Source organism: Hemicordylus capensis, chromosome 1 (genome assembly GCF_027244095.1).
Source record: "Hemicordylus capensis ecotype Gifberg chromosome 1, rHemCap1.1.pri, whole genome shotgun sequence".
Classification (NCBI taxonomy): domain Eukaryota; kingdom Metazoa; phylum Chordata; class Lepidosauria; order Squamata; family Cordylidae; genus Hemicordylus; species Hemicordylus capensis.
Window position 1 is genome coordinate 42,310,144 of NC_069657.1, and position 18,551 is coordinate 42,328,694.

Genomic DNA, 18,551 nt, shown 5'->3' on the forward strand with positions numbered 1-18,551 from the left:
GCCTTGACACCCTATGAAAGTTCAGATTTTGAAGAACAGTCTCCAAGGGACACCATCTGGAATCTGCCCAAGGTGTAGGAGTGGAACCACTGCAAAGCAGGGCCTCCCACCCCCCCAATCCCCTCAGACATTCCAGAAGGATACTATGGTTGGTAGTATTGAAAGTTGCCAAGAGAGCCAAAAGGACCAACAGGGTCACATTCCCACTGTTGATTCCCAACTGGAGATAATCCATCAGGCCAACCAATGCAGTCTCCACCCCATAGCCCACCCAAAAGCCAGTTTGAAATGGGTCTAGATAATTAGTTTCATCCAAGACTGCATGTTGCTGGGGGGTCACCACCTCTCTCAACCTTGCCAAGCCACGGAAGGTTGGAGACAGGCCTGTAATTGCTTAACTCCAAGGGATTCAATACAGTCTTCTTCAAAAGAGGTCTAATAATTTCCTTCTTGAGACAAGTAGGTATCCTGTCATCCCTCAGAGAAGCATTTATAATTTCTACCAGGCCTTCTACAACAACCACCCTGGCTGATAATATAAGCCAAGTTGGATAAGGATCAAGAGAACTGGTGGTAGGCCGTACCATTCCAAGCAGCTTGTCCACATCCTCAGGTGTCACAAACCTTAACCCCTCCCATAATGTTTCTTGAATCCTGATTAGTCCAGGGATCCGAGTGAAAAGCTCTAAGGTTGTTCCCACAACTGGACAAAGTTGGGTAGTAGTGGGAAACCCAGGTTAGAGAGACTCATGTGGAACCTTGGGATCCCCTCCTGCCTAGCTGCTCTGAAGTAGGACTACCTCATACTTTTACCTTGGTGTTAACCAAGGTAAAATGTGAAAAGCCCCTTCCTACCTCAACAGCCCTGATTGTGGGCACAATCAGGACTGTTTGCAGCAGCTCCTGCCAGCCCAGCTGGCTCTCCACCATTGAGTGCATCCTATAGAACAGCCAGGAAGCTGGGAGTTGCTGCATTGATTCAGGAAGCCTCTCCGCTACCCACACAATGCACTGTGGGATACTGGAAGACTTCCTCCTCCAGATCCCTTCTGCAGAGATCTCCGCCACTCTGACAGTGTGGGTGCACAGCACGGCAGTGCACTGCTGTGCCTTTACTCATGTTGGGGAAGGTAGGAATAGTAATATGACAAATATCTATATACTGCTTTTCAACAAAAAGTTTCCAAAGCGGTTTACATAGATATAAATAGATAAATAAAGATGGCTGCCTGTCCCCAAAGGGCTCACAATCTAAACAAGAAAAATAAGATAGACACCAGCAACAGCCACTGGAGGGATGCTATGTTGGGGGAGTATAGGGCCAATTACGCTCCCCCTGCTAAATAAAGAGAATCATCACTTTTAAGAGGTGCCTCTTTGCTCAATTAGCAGATATGCTCTTACTCCCCCACACCAGACCTCCCTAGCTCAAGGGATTTCAGTCATGTGAACAAACTTTCTGTGTTTATTGCCAATGCTGGTTTCAGTGTGTAAATCATTTCTCTCTTGAAGTTTGCTCCAGCATTTGAAGACATTTTGCAGACCTATATAAACCTACTACTGAGGAAGAAATTCCAGGAATTCAGGGTTTGTTTAATGAGCAGAGGCCAAACCATCCATCAGGTCCAAGTATTTCTTGATCACAACACGCTGGGTGTATCCCCTCCAAGAGCACACCCTCAGGCCTTTGGCAAGAGTCATTTTATTTATTTATTTATTTATTTATTTATTTATTTATTTATTTATTTATTTATTTAAACATTTTTATACCACCCAAAACTTACGTCTCTGGGAGGTTTACAACAGAATAAAAACAAAGTAAAGCATTTGTTAAGACAAAAATTGGGGGGGGGGACACACACACATTAGACATTAAAATAATATTTTAAAACAGCATTAAAACCATTAAAACAACATTAATTAAAAGCCTGGGTGAAGAAATTTGTTTTTAAAGACTTTTTAAAAGCTGTCAGAGATGGGGAGGCTCTTATTTCACTAGGGAGAGCATTCCAAAGCCTCGGGGCAGCAGCAGAGAAGGCCTGTCCCTGAGTGGCCATCAGATGAGCCGGTGGCAGCTGCAGACAGATCTCTCCAGCAGATCTCAGTGGGCAGTGGGGTTCATGCCGAAGAAGGCGTTCCCTTAAATACCCAGGGCCCAAAGTGTTTAGGGCTTTATAGGTTATAACCAGCACCTTGTATTTTGCCCAGAAACATATCGGCAGCCAGTGTATCTTCTTCAATACAGGAGTTATATGGTCTCTCGGAGATGACCCAGAGACCAGCCTCGCTGCCGCATTCTGAACCAGCTGTAGTTTCCAGACTATGTACAAGGGCAGCCCCACATAGAGCACATTACAGTAATCCAGTCTGGAGGTTACCATCAGATGTACCACTGTTTTGAGGTCATTCACCTCAAGAAATGGATGCAGCTGGCGTATCAGCCGAAGCTGATAGAAGGCACTTCTGGCCACCACCTCAACCTGGGACACCAGGGAGAGGCTCGGATCCAGAAGCACCCCTAGACTGAGTACCTGTTCCTTCTGGGGATGTGTGACGCCATCCGGAACAGGCAGATCAAAATCATCTCTCGAGTTCCAACCCCGGACAATGAGTACCTCTGTCTTAGCCGGATTCAGTCTCAGCTTGTTATCCCTCATCCAGCCCATCACCAACTCCAGGCAGGCTTTTAGGGAGGTTATGCCCTCTCCCGATGATGCTGACATGGAGAAATAGATTTGGGTGTCATCAGCATACTGGTAGCACCCTGCACCAAATCTCCTGATGATCTCTCCCAGCAGTTTCATGTAGATATTAAACAACATTGGAGACAATATGGAGCCCTGGGGAACACCATACAAAAGTTCAGATTCTGAAGAACAGCAGTCTCCAAGGGACACCATCTGGAACCTGCCCAAGAGGTAGGAGCGGAACTACTGCAAAGCAGTGCCTCCAACTCCCAACCCCCTCAGATGCTCTGAAGGATACTATGGTCGATAGTATCGAAAGCAGCTGAGAGGTCCAGAAGGACCAACCGAGTCACACTTCCTCTGTCAATTGCCAATTGGAGATCATCCATCAGGCCGACCAAAGCAGTCTCCACCCCATAGCCAGCCCGAAAGCCAGTTTGAAATGGGTCAAGATAATCAGTTTCATCCAAGACTGTCTGGTGCTGGGAGGCCACCACCCTCTCAATTACCTTGCCCAGCCACGGAAGGTTGGAGACAGGCCTGTTGTTGTTCAAGTCCGAGGGATCCAGGATAGGCTTCTTCAGAAGCGGTCTAATAATTGCCTCCTTAAGACAAGGAAGCATACTACCTTCCCTCAGAGACGCATCTCTACCAGGCCTTCTACAACAACCCCCCTGCCAGATAATATAAGCCATGTCGGACAAGGGTCAAGAGAACAGGTGGTAGGCTGCACCATTCCAATTGGCTTGTCCACATCCTCAGGAGTCACAAACTGGAACCGATCCAACCTAATCACACAAGAGTTGTCGCTGGACACCTCCACATCAGACACTGAGGTAACTGTGGATACAGAGTCTAAGTCGGCCCGAATATGAGAGATTTTTTCCGCTAAGAATTCATTAAACACATCACAGTGGGTAATCGATGGTTCGAGATTCTGATTCAAGGGAGGAGTGGCGCTCACTAGCCCTCTCACAACCCTGAACAACTCCACCGGACGTGAACTTGCAGATGCAATACGGGCAGAAAAGAATCGCTTCTTTGCCGCACGTATTGCCTGAGCATAGGTCTTCAAATGAGCTCTATGTTGCAATCTGTCAGATTCAAGCTGAGTCTTTCTCCACTTGCCCTCCAGTTGTCTACCTCACCGCTTCAGCTCCTGTAGTTCTTCTGTATACCAAGGGGCCAATTTTGCAGGTCAGAGAGGACGCTTAGGAACAATCATGTCTACTTCCCCAGTGAGTTTGCTGTTCCAATTCTCCACCAGGGCATCAACAGGATCACCAGCAGAGCCAACACTAAGTCCCTCCAAGGCTTCTTGAAATCCTATTGGATCCAATAACCTTCTCAGGCGGATCATCCTAATAGGTCCCTCACCCCTGTGAAGCTGGGAAGTGATTGTGAGTCCGACCTTAACCAGATGGTGGTCCGTCCATGACAATGGGGAAATCACAGGATTCCCCACCCACGGAACACCACCCTCTCAGAGTGAAAGACCAAATCGAGCATGTGACCAGCAATGTGCGTCGGCCCCAAGACCACTGGGGATAGGCCCATAGTCATCATGGCCGCTATGAACTCCTGAGCCGCCCCAGACAAATTGGTCCCAAGGTGAACATTGAAGTCCCCCAGCACCACAAGCCTGGGGGACTCCAACACCAAGTACGAGACCAAGTCCATCAGCTCAGTTAGGGCTGACACTGTTGAGCAGCGGGGCGATCGGTACACCAACAAAAGTCTCAGTCTATCCCTGGTCCCCAGTCTTAAGTACACCCATTTGATATGGTCCGACACTCTAACAGGGATCCTGGTAAGTGAAAGGTTATTCTTATAGACCACAGCCACTCCACCTCCCTGCCCGCGGGCCCTCACCCACTCCTCAACAGAGTAGCCTGGAGGAAGAAGCTGGGACCACACTGGGACCCCAGCCTCCCCCAGCCAGGTCTCTGTAATACATACCAGGTTGGCACCTTCATCCAGAATCAAATCATGGATGGTTTCTGATTTGTTCTGGACTGACCTGGCATTACAGAGGAGCAAGGTGAGGTTCCAAGGATGATTGGCACTGCTCCCCAAGTTCAAAGAGCTGGCACGACAGCCGGAAGGGGAAACAACTATTAGATTTCCAAGTCCCCTTCCCCTGTAATGGCCCACTGACCTGCCAACATTACTTCTTCTGTTCCCCACCATGACCATTTATACTATTTACAGGCTATAGGATTCTGTACAGAGCCTATCAGAGGCCAAGGTTTTATGTTATACACCAATCATACTAGTACGAGCAGAATAAAACATAGCCGTTGGTAGACAAGGTGAACCAATTACAAGGCAGAAACCAGCAATAATGCACCAATCAGCTTTAGCTGTGCTTATCCCTAGTCAGGCAGGGCAAGGTATGGTCAACAGGTACTTATCTCTAGTCAGGTGGGGCAGAGTATTGTTTCCAGGAAAAGGGGACCTGTAACAGCAGGGTACAGAAACTTGTGACCTTTTGGACTTAAGTAGATGACACAACTAGGTGAAAGGGGATAGTGGAATTTTCCTTCAACACTACCTACTTTGAACTGCTCTAGGAGGAAAGTACTGGGAAGGAGTACACTTCCCAGCACTCTGTGCATGCCTTCTAAGAAGTTGCAGAGGGAGGGGTCTTTTTCTGGCACAACTGGGATGACTGCCTCCACATGACTCCAGGGGGACTGTGCAGAATATTCAGATTTGGCTGAAGCTTTGCACAGGACCAATAAACAATTAGCCAAGGGGCCACACTTCGGGTTGATGGGGGTCACCACTGGCCTTCGGGCCTTACAATGAAGAACACTGGCATAGACCATCAAGGACCATTGGGAGAATCTAAGGCAACCCCTTAGCTAGCAGAGAAACCCAGTTTGATGAGCTCACAGAGTAGATCTGGAAACAATTGCTTAAAGGCTAAAACAAGTAAAGGTTTATTTAAAGTTGCATAGAAAACTTGAATAGAAAAGCTTCCATCCTGTACTGTTACCAAACTGAGCTTATTCTGCCCACTCCCAGAAGCCTCCCTGGTTGAAACTGCATCTCCAGGACTGGAGATTACACTTTTCCTTTGCTCAGGAGCTCCACTGCAATGTGAGCTCCCAGTCTATGTTATACATGGGGAAAAGTTGTTTAGTTGGTAGTGAACTGGTCGCCCCTAGATTTGGCTGCAAGCCCCACAAATTGGAAAGGGGATTAGATCCATCCTCCTTCTTTCCGTAAGGGGCCTGACTAAGCAGGCTCCAGGACTAGCTACTGCAATTGTCTGGCATTCAAAATCATCAGCCTTGGAGTGGAATCTAAACTCTCCTCTTCGTCTTGCAAGAGAGATAACACCTGTTATTGATGAAGCACTCAGGCCAGCAAGGCAAGGAAGATAAGACAACAGACTCCATTACAACAGGGATGAGTTGGTGATGTAACTTTGAAGAGGTGCCCATCGAATCTCGATAGAACTATTGGGAAGCCCTTCCCAGCACCAAAGATTCTTTAAACGCACCTGCACACTCCAGTTGTCCTCACAATCAGCCTTGAATGCCATAGGCAATTCACACACATTCCTACCCCAGGAAGGACTAAGACACAATGCATTAAAAAACAACAACCCCAAAACAGGCTGTCTGGGCTCCCCAATTTAGCAGAGCAGGACAAAAGAAATGTTCCCTCAAGGCACGTTTTGGGATATAAGTATCCCTAATTCCATGACCCAGTGTGGTTCCTTGTGTGATTATACCTGGGACTCCCACTGCAAAACATCTCAGTGTTCCCTTGTGCCTCTCACTCTGGACCCCAGCAGACTGTAACAAGAGACTCCAGCAGACCACCTTGGTGATATAGCCTCTTGCCCGGCTCCTTCAGGGCTGAACCTATCCCTTTCTCTTATTTCTGAAATCTTGCCCCTCTGTCTTAAAAGTACCTCTCTAGCCCACGTGGGAATTTACACATAATTTGGAACTTTAAGCTAAATGTGCCTTACAATAGCCTATTTTAAAACACATTTGCTTTGCTTTCACTTTTAGTCTTATTATTTTTGCTTTAAACAAACTCCTTTTTGATTTAATTTAAACCTCTCTCTAGCCGATTTTCTTGAGTTCACATGCTTGCACAAATTAAGGCTGATTGGAACTGTCTCTTTTGAACTAAATTCCCCACATTTGCCCGAACTAGGGAGTGCAGGCCAATCACCCTCGAGGCAGTTTCATTAACAGTACTAGCCACCTCATGGTGGAAGGCAGAAGAAGGAACAGAGAGAGCAAAGAGAAGGGAGTGTCTAAGAGTGTCAGTCTACTAATCAGAAGAGATTTAGAGCAGATATACAGAGTAAAGAAAGAACAAAGGGGCACTTCTATATTCTCTGGCTGTTTTCTTTATGTCCCTAGTGGTCAGCATGAGTTATTGGTGTCGAGAGTCAACGCCTATGGAGCCAGATCTGCAACACCTACCACCACATGGCTCCTTTATACTGGTCACAACTAACTTGTTTTATTGATTCCAACTAACTGTAGTTGGCTTTCAGACTATTACTATATTCTGTGTCCTTGAATTGTCCTTCTTTGTTGCTGAAACAGCAGGTGCTACATAACTCATTAAAAGAAAATAAAGCAGTAGGGAAACACTACAACGAATCTCCATTAGTATGATTTTTTTTTTTTTTTTGGTGGGGGAGCAAACTATTATAATTTGGGTTTTCATTGAAGTATTATCTTTGTCACATGTGGGATGTCCTGAAACATAAATTTGGAATGCGCCAGAAACAGCTAGGGACTCAAATTTTTCCCTGGCTCAGGAGGTTTCAGTAAGGTACCAGAAGTAGAAAGTTAAGAAAAATGGCTTTGAAAATGCCTTTTTTTTTTTTTTTTAAGATGGCAGCAGTAAAGAGAAGATGAAGTGACTTCCTGCTTAATCCTCTTAAGGTAAAATGAAAGCTGGAAGGAGCAACTGCAAAAATATGTGTTTATTTTGGGAGGGAGGGACTATTTCTAAAGGATGAGGGTTATATATATGATGATGATGAATATTTACATACTGCTTTTCAATACAAGTCCCCAAAGCAGTTTACATAGATATAAATAAATTAATAAATAAAATGGCTTTCTGCCACCCCAAAAGCTCACAATGTTCTTTTTTTTAAAAAAAAAATACATAAAATAGACAAGCAACAGCCACTGGAGGGATACTGTGCTTGGGATGGATAGGGCCAGTTGCTCCCCCACCCAGAGGCATAGCTAGGAGAGAGGAGGCCCGTGTTTACTCTTCTCCCAGGAGGCCCCTTGGAGTGAGGGAGATAATGAAGAAAATAGGGAGGGGTGGAGCTGGGGGGGGGCAGGAGCTGGGGGCCCTGGGTTCTTTGAACCCACCTGCTCAGTTATAGCTACACCTGTGCCCCCACCTTGCTAAATAAAGAGAACCACTTAAAAAAGGTGCCTCTTTGCTTAGTTAGCATGGATTGAGCTGAATGTTGTCCATCAATTACTTTTTGCTTTACATTTGGTGGTGGGGTGTGTGTGAAGGGACAGTGATGGTTCACCTGAAATTGTACCCTAGCTCTCCCCCTCCCTACCACTGCCAGTTTTGTAGTGGTGACAGAACAGGGACATAGCAAGTTTGGAGTGGGCCATGGAACAACAGGTGAAGGTGGGCCCCTTCCCCTTACCTCCCTGCTTTCAGAGACGTGGGAGGAGAGAAAATAGCATGCTATTACTTAGCTGGTGGGCCCACTTTTACTCAGGAGCCCAGGGACAATTATCTCCCCCAGTTCAATTATATCTATGTCCCTGGCTATCTCCCTGGCGAGAAGAGCTAGTCTTGAGGTAGCAAGCATGACTTGTCCCCTTAGCTAAGCAGGGTCCATGCTGGTTGCATTTGAACGGGAGATTATATGTGACCACTGTAAGACATTCCCCATCAGGGGATGGAGCCACTCTGGGAAGAGCGGAAGGTTTCAAGTTCCCTCTCTGGCATTCCAAGATAGGGCTGAGAGAGATTCCTGCCTGCAACCTTGGAGAAGCTGCTGCCAGTCTGTGTAGACAATACTGAGCTAGACGGACCAATGGTCTGACTCGGTATATGGCAGCTTCCTATGTTCCTATGATGGTACTTCCTGTGGCTGCTGATGGCCATCATTTTGATTTTCCTACAAGTCCCTTGACCACAGGGCTGCACAACCTGGGCCCTCCTGCATATGTTGCACAACAACTCCCATCAGCCCTGAGCATTGGCCATGGTGTTTGGGGATGTTGGGAGTTGTTAGAACAGCTGGAAGACCAACGTTGTCCACCATAATGTGATATCATCAGAAAGTTGCCATTTCTTTTTACCCACATCCCCTCATCACAGTGCTATGTGATGAGGGGAGTTATGGTTTTTAAAAAACTGGCTGGGAGCCAAGAGCAGCACCTGTAATTTTTATCCCCATTTCCAACATTCCCCAAAGAAATAACAAGTCAAGGACCGAGCAGAAAAATTGAAAAATAAGCCACTGCATGGTCAATATTTGCACAATATAAGTGGAAAATCAGACATCACCAAGACCTGGCAATGGCTTAAGAATGGTTGCTTGAAGAAAGAAACAGAGGGTTTAATACTGGCTGCACAAGAACAGGCACTAAGAACAATGCAATCAGAGCAAAAGTAGAAAAATCCACAACAAACAGCAAGTGCTGCCTTTGTAAAGAAGCAGATGAAACCGTGGACCACCTAATCAGCTGTTGTAAAAAGATCGCACAGACTGACTACAAACAAAGGCATGACAAAGTAGCAGGGATGATACACTGGAACATCTGCAAGAAATACAAGCTACCTGTAGCCAAAAATTGGTGGGACCATAAAATTGAAAAAGTTGAAGAAAATGAAGATGTAAAAATATAATGGGACTTCCGACTACAAACAGACAAACATCTGCCACACAATACACCAGATATAACTGTAGTCGAGAAGAAAGAAAAACAAGTCAAAATAGTCGACATAGCAATACCAGGCGATAGCAGAATAGAAGAAAAAGAAATAGAAAAAATCACCAAATACAAAGATCTACAAATTGAAATTGAAAGGCTGTGGCAGGAAAAGACCAAAATAATCCCAGTGGTAATTGGCGCCCTGGGTGCAGTTCCAAAAGTCCTTGAAGAGCACCTTAACACCATAGGGGCCACAGAAATCACCATCAGCCAATTACAAAAAGCAGCTTTACTGGGAACAGCCAATATTCTGCGATGATATCTATAACAGCAGCAACAACATTGACAATAAAATTCTGGCATCTCAGGTCCTTGGGAAGGATTCGATGTCTGGGATGGGACAGACCAGTCGATGGCACCTGTCTGGCTGTGTAAAATAATAATAATAATAATAATAATAATAATAATAATAATAATAATAATAATATACTGAGAGTAAAATAACTTGGAGCCAGTTCATAGTTTCAAATCAATATAAGTAATATTTATTAGAGAATTCCATTCTAGATAGGAAAGTGAGGAGCTAGAATCTCTGATCTATCTATCTAGCTGGATGCAGATAGATTCTGCATCTCTGCACACATGGTGCTGGGGAGAGGAGCTTGCATGTTGCAAGGTGGAAGGAAGGGAAGGAGAAGAAGAGAAGAGGAAGTGGAAGGAAGGAAGGAAGGAAGGAAGTCCCTGAGATTAGCAATCTACATATCAAAGGGATAGTGTCAGAGCAGTAGAGAAGAGATGACCAATGTTTTGACCCTCTAGCCCTCTGACTCACTAGTCTGTCCTCCTATGTCATTGAGACGAGAGACAGTGCATAGTCCTTCACTTCCAACAGTTTGGCCGTCATTGCTTTGACATTCCTTGAGACTGTTCACACAAGCAGCCAAACCAAGGCTTGGGCAGCCCTGCCTGGGTTTGGCTGCCTGTGTGAAGAGCTGGGGTCAAGGCCAGTTCCCAATGTTGCCTCCACTGTAGGCCCAGGAATTTACCCAATACTTTAAACTGGGTTAAAGGGCACAGGTGCACCCTTTACCCAAGGTTTTGGGGTAAAGCAGCCCAAGCAGATACAGAGCTGGGTGCCTGGAATTCCTAAATGTATCATGCTGCTTGTGTAGTGCATTTAGGGATTCCTGGAGACTGGGACTCGTTTTCCAAACCTCTAGAGATCCATGCTGCCAGGAGCAGTGTGGATCGTGTGGGCACACGAGAAGCGCACACCGATTCTGGTCCCACATGTTGACCGCAATTGCTTGGGGGGAAGGTAAGCTTGCTCCTGCTTCCCCCCTGTGCCCTCCCTTCCCACAGAAAATTGTTGTTTGTGTGCCAGGAGTTTGTATACTACCAGGAGAACCACCAGAAAAAATCAGGATGTCTGAATCTGAAGCATTCAAACTGAAAATGTGCAAAAGGAGGTCCAAGAGAAGGAAAGATAGATCTAGATCACTAAATTAGTAGAAGAAATATACAGTATACCATCACCACACATTTTTCTCATCTGAGTAAATGTGCCCCAGAAAAATTAGAGGGCATTTAGAAGAAAAAGAAAAAATATCAGTATATATCAGTCTATAATTATGTTTAAAGCTTCTAAAAGGGTAGCATAAGATCAAATCTCTTTTGTATTTCTCTTGTCTTGTCCATTAATATTAATTTTTAAACAGGCTTCAAGCCTCCCTACGATGTTTTTTCTTTGGGCAAGATGAACATGTTGCTGTTGCTTAGAAGCATGCCTCTGTGAAACATGTCAAACTGGACATTTCAAATTACATCTTAGCTGCCAAGATAAAGATGTCCTCATAAGTGCACTAATAACTGGGAATTATATATGGCAGAGGGTTGCTATAATAGAAACATAATCGTAATTGAGACATTTAAGCTGCCCCTGTACAAGAAATCCTTTCTGTACATCTGGTGCTTCCTGGAAACTTAAACACCAGGGACTTCATTTTAATTTGCCTAATGCCCTGTTCCCGTCGGTAATGATGGCTATGAACTATCCCACTAATCTCTCCAATGTCAATTTCACACACAGACAGTGGTCATAGGGTTGTGATTAGATTTCTCCAGGTAAATTCACTTTGCACTGGCAGATCCTACAGCAAATAGACATTACTGCAAGCAGGACCTCTGTGCAGTTAATAAGGAATCCCTTAATTCTTGGCAAATACCAAGACATTGCCCGCTGCTTACCTTCTATTGTAAAAATTGATATGAAACACCATAAGGCAAAATATTATTTGAGCTGGAACATTGTTCGGAACTGATTGGTAATCAGGGATAATGTGAGAGGTGATTATCACTATCAAACTAGTATTTGTCAGTGATATACAGGGCAGTCCTCTCAGAATTGTATTTATGGTGAATTATAAAATCCAGGCAATTCATTCACTGATTGATTCATCCAGATGTTTTGCCTAACATCCAGATTTTACTGCTAAACTTTCTGAATGATGTTGTATTGGCCATCATGTGATAAAATCTGCACAAAATGCAACTCCAACTTAATTGTTTAGGAGAGCGACTGTTGCTCAGTGGAAGAGCATCTGCTATGCATGAGAAAGGGCCCAGGTTTAATCCCTGGTATATCCAGTTAGTCTAGGAAAGACCCCTGTCTGAAACCTTGAAAACTGCTACCACTATATTATCATTTATTATTTATTTATTACATTTATAAACCACCCCATCTGAAGGCTCTGGGCGGTGTACAGTAAGTTTTAAAAAGACATAAGAACACACACCATTTAAAAAACAGTGCTCAAAACAATATAAAAACAATTAAAAAACAATTCAAAACAATTTAAAATCAATTAAAATACTTTAAAAACACACACAATTTAACAACCTTAGACAGTACTGAGCAAGATGAGCCAATAATCTGACTCAGTATAAGACATTTTTTTCTAGGGTTGGAACCAACATTTCTCCAAGGTGAAATCTGAAGGAGAATTTCAGGGTTCCTCCAAGGAGATATCAACATCTGAAAAGGATTTCCAGGCTTTGCACCAGGGAGAAGCATCAGGAATTTTTCTCAGACAGTATCTTCACACATTCATATCCTGCTTCATACATTCATATCCTACTTTCGCTCCAAGGAAGCTCAGGTTGGTGTACAGAGTGTGAAGCACATAAGGATAGCTGGCTAGAAGAGACCCAAATTGAATCCATGATCATTAAATCATCCAAGAGTTGTTTAATTATATAATGCAATCAATTCATTCACTGATTAATTCCTTCACTTAATTTTATGAGCTGCCCCTGAGCAACATTGCATTGGAAGGGTGAGATATGAATATTCTGAACGAATGAATGAATGCAAGATTCATCACTCACCACCTCATCCAGAAACCTGTTTTTCATACTAGCAAACTAGATGTTCTCAAGACTCCCACAAGCATGACAAGAAGACAATGAGGCTATTCACACGGTTGTAGAAGATCATGCTAGCCTCTGCTAGCTCGATTTCCTACAACTGTGTGAACCACCGGCCTCGGCTGCGAGCCCTTTGGTTCTTGAGCGGGTAACCCGCTGCCCCTTAAACCGGGTTTGCAGAGCGAGCACTCCGCAAACCCGGTTTTTGGGATCATGAGTAGCCGCAGTGCGACTCTGGACCGCAGCTACTCATGAGTAGACCCCCAGCGGGCGGCTGAAAAGCAGCCTCCCAGATCAGGGGTCTCCCCAGTATGCCCTGCGTGCTCGTGCAGGGCATACTGGAGCTTCCGGGGGCCACATGGCCCCAAAACTCCCTAGGCCCCGCCGCCTCTGTCATGGAGCCGGCAGTCATGTGGGCGGCCAATCGGGCCGCCCAGGGCTCCCGCCCTGCTCATGTGTGGAGAGAGCAGGCTTAGCCCGCTCTCCCCACTCACCTTTACAAACCGGGTCTCACTGATCATGAGACCCGGCTCAATAGGTTTCCCCTGCTGTTAACCCAAAACAGCTGATATTCAGTAGTACAGGAGGCCCTCTTTATTTGTGGGGGTTCCATCCTCACCAATAAGCATGAATATGGAAACCACAAATAAAGAAACCTTACTCTCATCTGAATCCAGGTGTTAGATTACTTAAGTTTTTTTTAAAACGGCTAAAAAAGTGTGGGGGAGCAAAAAATAAGAGGAAAAAAGCACAGTACCTTGCTCTCCAGGTTTCCAACAAGGCCTCTGAAAACCCTGAATTAATTCAAATTTTTGGTGAATATTCACCAACAAAAATTTTCTTTAGAGAGAAACTTCTGCCTAAAAACTTGGAAAAGTCACTTGCAGTCTGTGTAGACAATACTGAGCTAGATGGTCTGACTCAGTAGAAGGCAGCTTCCTCAGCTCCTAGGTTCCTAGGAAGAGCCACAAAATGGCTCTGTGCTTCAAAATGGCAGCCATAAATGACACTGGAAATCATTTCTGGCCACTCAGGAACCACAGATATGTGATATTCACCTATATTTCCTGCCATGAATAAAGAAACTGGATCTCTAAGACCCATCTACAAACACAGGAAACCGTGATCCACAAAACCATGGATAACGAGGGTCTCCTGTAGGGATGTGCAAAAAATTTTGGGCACAGAACGATCTGTGCCCGAAATGAACAATTTTGGGTGATTCGGGGCCGAACCGAATCACCCCCGATGTCTCCTGATATTTTTCGGGCACGAGCCGAATCACCCGAATTTCAGGCATGAAAAATTCGGGTGATTCGATTCACGGTTGATTTTTGGCGATTTTTAAAAGTTGTAGTGACTTTGGGGCAGTTCGGGGGCATAGCATGGGATCTGGGCAAAAGGAGTGGGGTGGGGTGGTAGTGCCTAATGGGTGCAGGCGACCACCCCAATTTCAGGGGGATTGGGCAAAGGGCTGATTTTTGGTAAATTTCTGAAAATTTCATGTCTTTGGGGCAGATTGGGGCATATTGGGGCAGAAAGTGGGGCCTGGGGCAGAATAGTGGGGTGGGATGGTAGTGCCTAATGGGTGGAGGCTACCACCCCAATTTCAGGGGTTTGGACAAAGGGCTGATTTTTTGAGAATTTTTGAAGTTTTAGTGACTTTGGGGCAGTTTGGGGGCAGAAAGTGGATCTGCCCCAAAATAGTGGGGTAGGGTGGTAGTGCCTAATGGGTGGAGGCTACCACCCCCATTTCAGGGGGATTGGGCAGAGGGCTGATTTTTTGAGAATTTTTGAAGTTTGGGTGTCTTTGGGGCAGACTTCTGAGGTGTAAATTCTCATTCTATCATAGCAAATGAGATTTTTTTCAATTAAACAACTCTCATGACCCCACTTTCACTTTTTCACACTTTCCTTTACTATGAATAATATGAGGAAGTAATCAATATAGCACACTTCACCTTATGAAGACAACCTCATACAAATAAATTCACCATAATTCACCCCTCTGCCCAATCACTCTTAAATTGGGGATGGGTGGTAGCCTCCACCCATTAGGCACTATCTACCAGCCCACCCCACTCCTTTGGGGCAGATCCACTTTCTGCCCCCAATCTGCCCCAAAGACACCCAAATTTCAAAAATTCTCAAAAAATCAGCCCTCTGCCCAATCCCCCTGAAATGGGGGTGGTAGCCTCCACCCATTAGGCACTACCACCCTACCCCACTATTTTGGGGCAGATCCACTTTCTGCCCCCAAACTGCCCCAAAGTCACTAAAACTTCAAAAATTCTCAAAAAATCAGCCCTTTGTCCAAACCCCCTGAAATTGGGGTGGTAGCCTCCACCCATTAGGCACTACCATCCCACCCCACTATTCTGCCCCAGGCCCCACTTTCTGCCCCAATATGCCCCAATCTGCCCCAAAGACATGAAATTTTCAGAAATTTACCAAAAATCAGCCCTTTGCCCAATCCCCCTGAAATTGGGGTGGTCGCCTGCACCCATTAGGCACTACCACCCCACCCCACTCTTTTTGCCCAGATCCCATGCTATGCCCCCGAACTGCCCCAAAGTCACTACAACTTTAAAAATTCACCAAAAATCAGGATTTTGCCCAATCCCCCTGAAATTGGGGTGGTAGACTCTATCCATTGGGCACTACCACCCCACCCCAAAATTTTGCCCCTGGGCCCCTTTTTACCCCCCGAATAAATTCAGATTCAGATTCAGATTAAATCCGAATCCGAACCGAATCAAGGGTGATTCGGGTGACCCAGATTCGGGCACAAAACAGAACAGGGGTGATTCGGTTCGGGTCCGAGCCGAATCACCCGAAATCCCAAATTGCACACCCCTAGTCTCCTGCTTCTGAATATACATTGAAATCCTGACTAAATTACTTGAAGGAATTCCCATTGAAACTAATAGGACAAGTTAGTTATGACTACCCCATCCTTTTAATTTCAGTGGGACTTCTGTTGAATAATTTAATCAAGATGTCAACTACGGAAATTAACTTAGGGTGAGATGAGACAATCACTCTATTAGAAAAATGTTGGGATGTGACAGCATGGATACCAAGCAGGCATGTTGTCTGAACCCACCAAAGTCCAGTTCCCAAGATTCTCCACCCGACATTCTCCTGACTCCTACTCCCAAGATCTAAAAGTTGGGCAGAAAATCATAGCAGAATGGAAGAGGAAGAATCTTGGGAATGGACTTGAGTAGGTTCAGATGTCATACACACTAGGGATGTACACAGAACCAGTAGTTCCGCTGGTTCGATGGCAGTAGGGGTGCCACTTTAAGAGCGGGGGAGGGTGCACTTACCCCTCCCGACGCTTCCCCCCCGCCGGCATCCTCTCTCTTTTTTTTGGAAAGCTAATTGGGGCGGCAGCGTACCTCCCTGCCGCCCCGTTGCCCCCATATGGGGGCAACCTGTTCCCGGATATGGCTGGACGTACCTGATGCGCCTGTGCACACCAGCACATGCACTGTGCACACATGAACATGCACACGTGTCGGACTTCCGGCCATATCCGGCCAATGGGAGCAATGGGGTGGCAGGGAGGTACGCTGCCGCCACAATTAGCTTTCCAAAAAAAAAAGGATGGCGGTGGGGGGAAAAGTGGGGGAGGGGTAAGTGTACCCTCCCCCGCTCTTAAAGTAGTACCCCTGCCGCTTTCGAGCCTCCCTGCCGTGGTTCCGTGCACATCCCTAATACACACAGGGAATCCATGCTCTCATATTCTGACATTTTACTGAGAATTTACCTGCTTACTGCAGTGCCAGTGGTTGTCTGAACCCACTCTCAGTCATCATGATAATATCCTCCATTAATTTTTGTAATCAGTTTTTGAACCCTTCTAAACCAGCAGCCCTCACCACATAGTGCGGCAGAAAAATCCATAATTCATGTGTTGTGTAAAATAGTTCATCTTGTCTGCTCTGAAACTTAAAAAATATATATAAAGAACATCTGAGCTGTAGAATAAAAAACAACTTTATTTAAAATATTAATGTTTTATGTACATGATGATAGAATTTGTGTTTTTTTAAGCTGTCTTGTTTTTAGCAAATATAGAGTACCATTTCTACAAACACAAATTGGAACTTCATAAAAATGCAATTGGCTTTCACATTCCAGAGTCAGAATATGTCTTTATGTGACATGGGAGGAAATACAGGAGTGCAAGTTTAATTTGAAATTAGGAAAAAAATGTGGTCAGGGTTGTAAATTTAAATTTTATTGGATTCTCTGTAGAAGCAATAATGAAACAGTTTTAGAGCATCCCTTTAATATTTTAATCAATACTGTTTCTCAACAGTGGGCGGGTGGGGGGGAGCGGCATTAATCAACTCCACTAACAAATTCTCTGGATCTAAAGCTTGCATATATTCCAGTGCTTAAAGAGGGAGAATGATCATGTCTATGTACCTTAAGAATTGCTTCTATTCATATGAATCTGCCTCACCCCTGTGATCTTCTAAGACATTGCTCTGAGTCCATCTCTCCCATCTGAAGTGTGGCAGGTGGGGATAAGGAGCAGGGCTTTTTTTGTAGTAGCACCACAATGTTCCTGCCAAAGAAGGAGTGCCTGGCCCCACTGCTGCTCATCTTTAAGCAGGCAACTAAGACTTTAGGGTTGCAAACCCTCCAGGATTGACACGGGATCTCCAGGAATCAACATCAGACTCCAGGTGACTAGTAAAAACAGTCCTAAAGATTTTAATGGATATTATGAAAAATATTGTGGTGGGGGGGGGGAATCTCCAGGAATAGCTTCCACCAGACTTGGCAACCCTACAAGACCGTCTTTCTGTTCTTTTTTGTGAGCATTAAATGATTGATTGCTGCTTGAACCAATTGTGATGTGGCTTTCCTGCAGTTGTAACTGGCTTACTTTTTGATCTACAGCTTTTGTTTTGGCATAATTATTTGCTATTTTAAAATATTTGTTTAAGGAAGAAGAAGAAGAAGAAGAAATTAATAAATGTTCAGAATGAATCTCCCAGGGGAAGCCCAACTGCATGTAAGAGAGCAGACTGATGGGAGGCTCAGGTGGATATAACTTGGGTAGTCTGTGCTATCTGTGAAGACTTGGGTAGATACAGGGGCGTAACAAGGTTAGCCTGGGCCCAGAGACAAGATTTTAAAATCCCCGCCACCCGTCACCGCCTTCCTCTCCTTCTCCTGGCCCAATGTAGACTCTGCTAACTATCCCAACTAGTTAAAAGGTGTAAATAACAGCACAGCAGAACCAAATTTATTGACTGCCTGACTCCATTAGACTTGAGGTGGTTTACATAATTAAAACAACAACAGTGGAGCGGGGTGGGGTGGGGGAAAACACACACACACACACACACACCTAAAAGCCTGGCAGAATAGATAAATTTTCAGAAGTTTCTTAAAGGACAGAAGGGAGAGGCATTAGGAATCTCAGGAGGCAAGGTGTCTCAAATAAATGTGAGGCTGGATGGGATGGGATGGGATACAGAATGGGCAGAAAGCAGATTATAATCATGCA

General features: G+C 45.0%; 1 long non-coding RNA gene across 2 annotated transcripts in view; it reads left to right on the top strand.

Annotated features, from left to right (window-relative positions):
- The window catches only part of LOC128340246 (uncharacterized), a 48,843-nt gene extending 36,048 nt beyond the window's left edge, over positions 1–12,795 (top strand). For both annotated transcript variants that reach the window (XR_008313548.1, XR_008313547.1), the window contains exons 3-4: positions 7,562–7,612; positions 12,554–12,795. This is a non-coding gene — a long non-coding RNA (uncharacterized LOC128340246). The remainder of the gene's footprint in view (positions 1–7,561; positions 7,613–12,553) is intronic.
- The last annotated feature ends 5,756 nt before the right edge of the window (positions 12,796–18,551 follow it).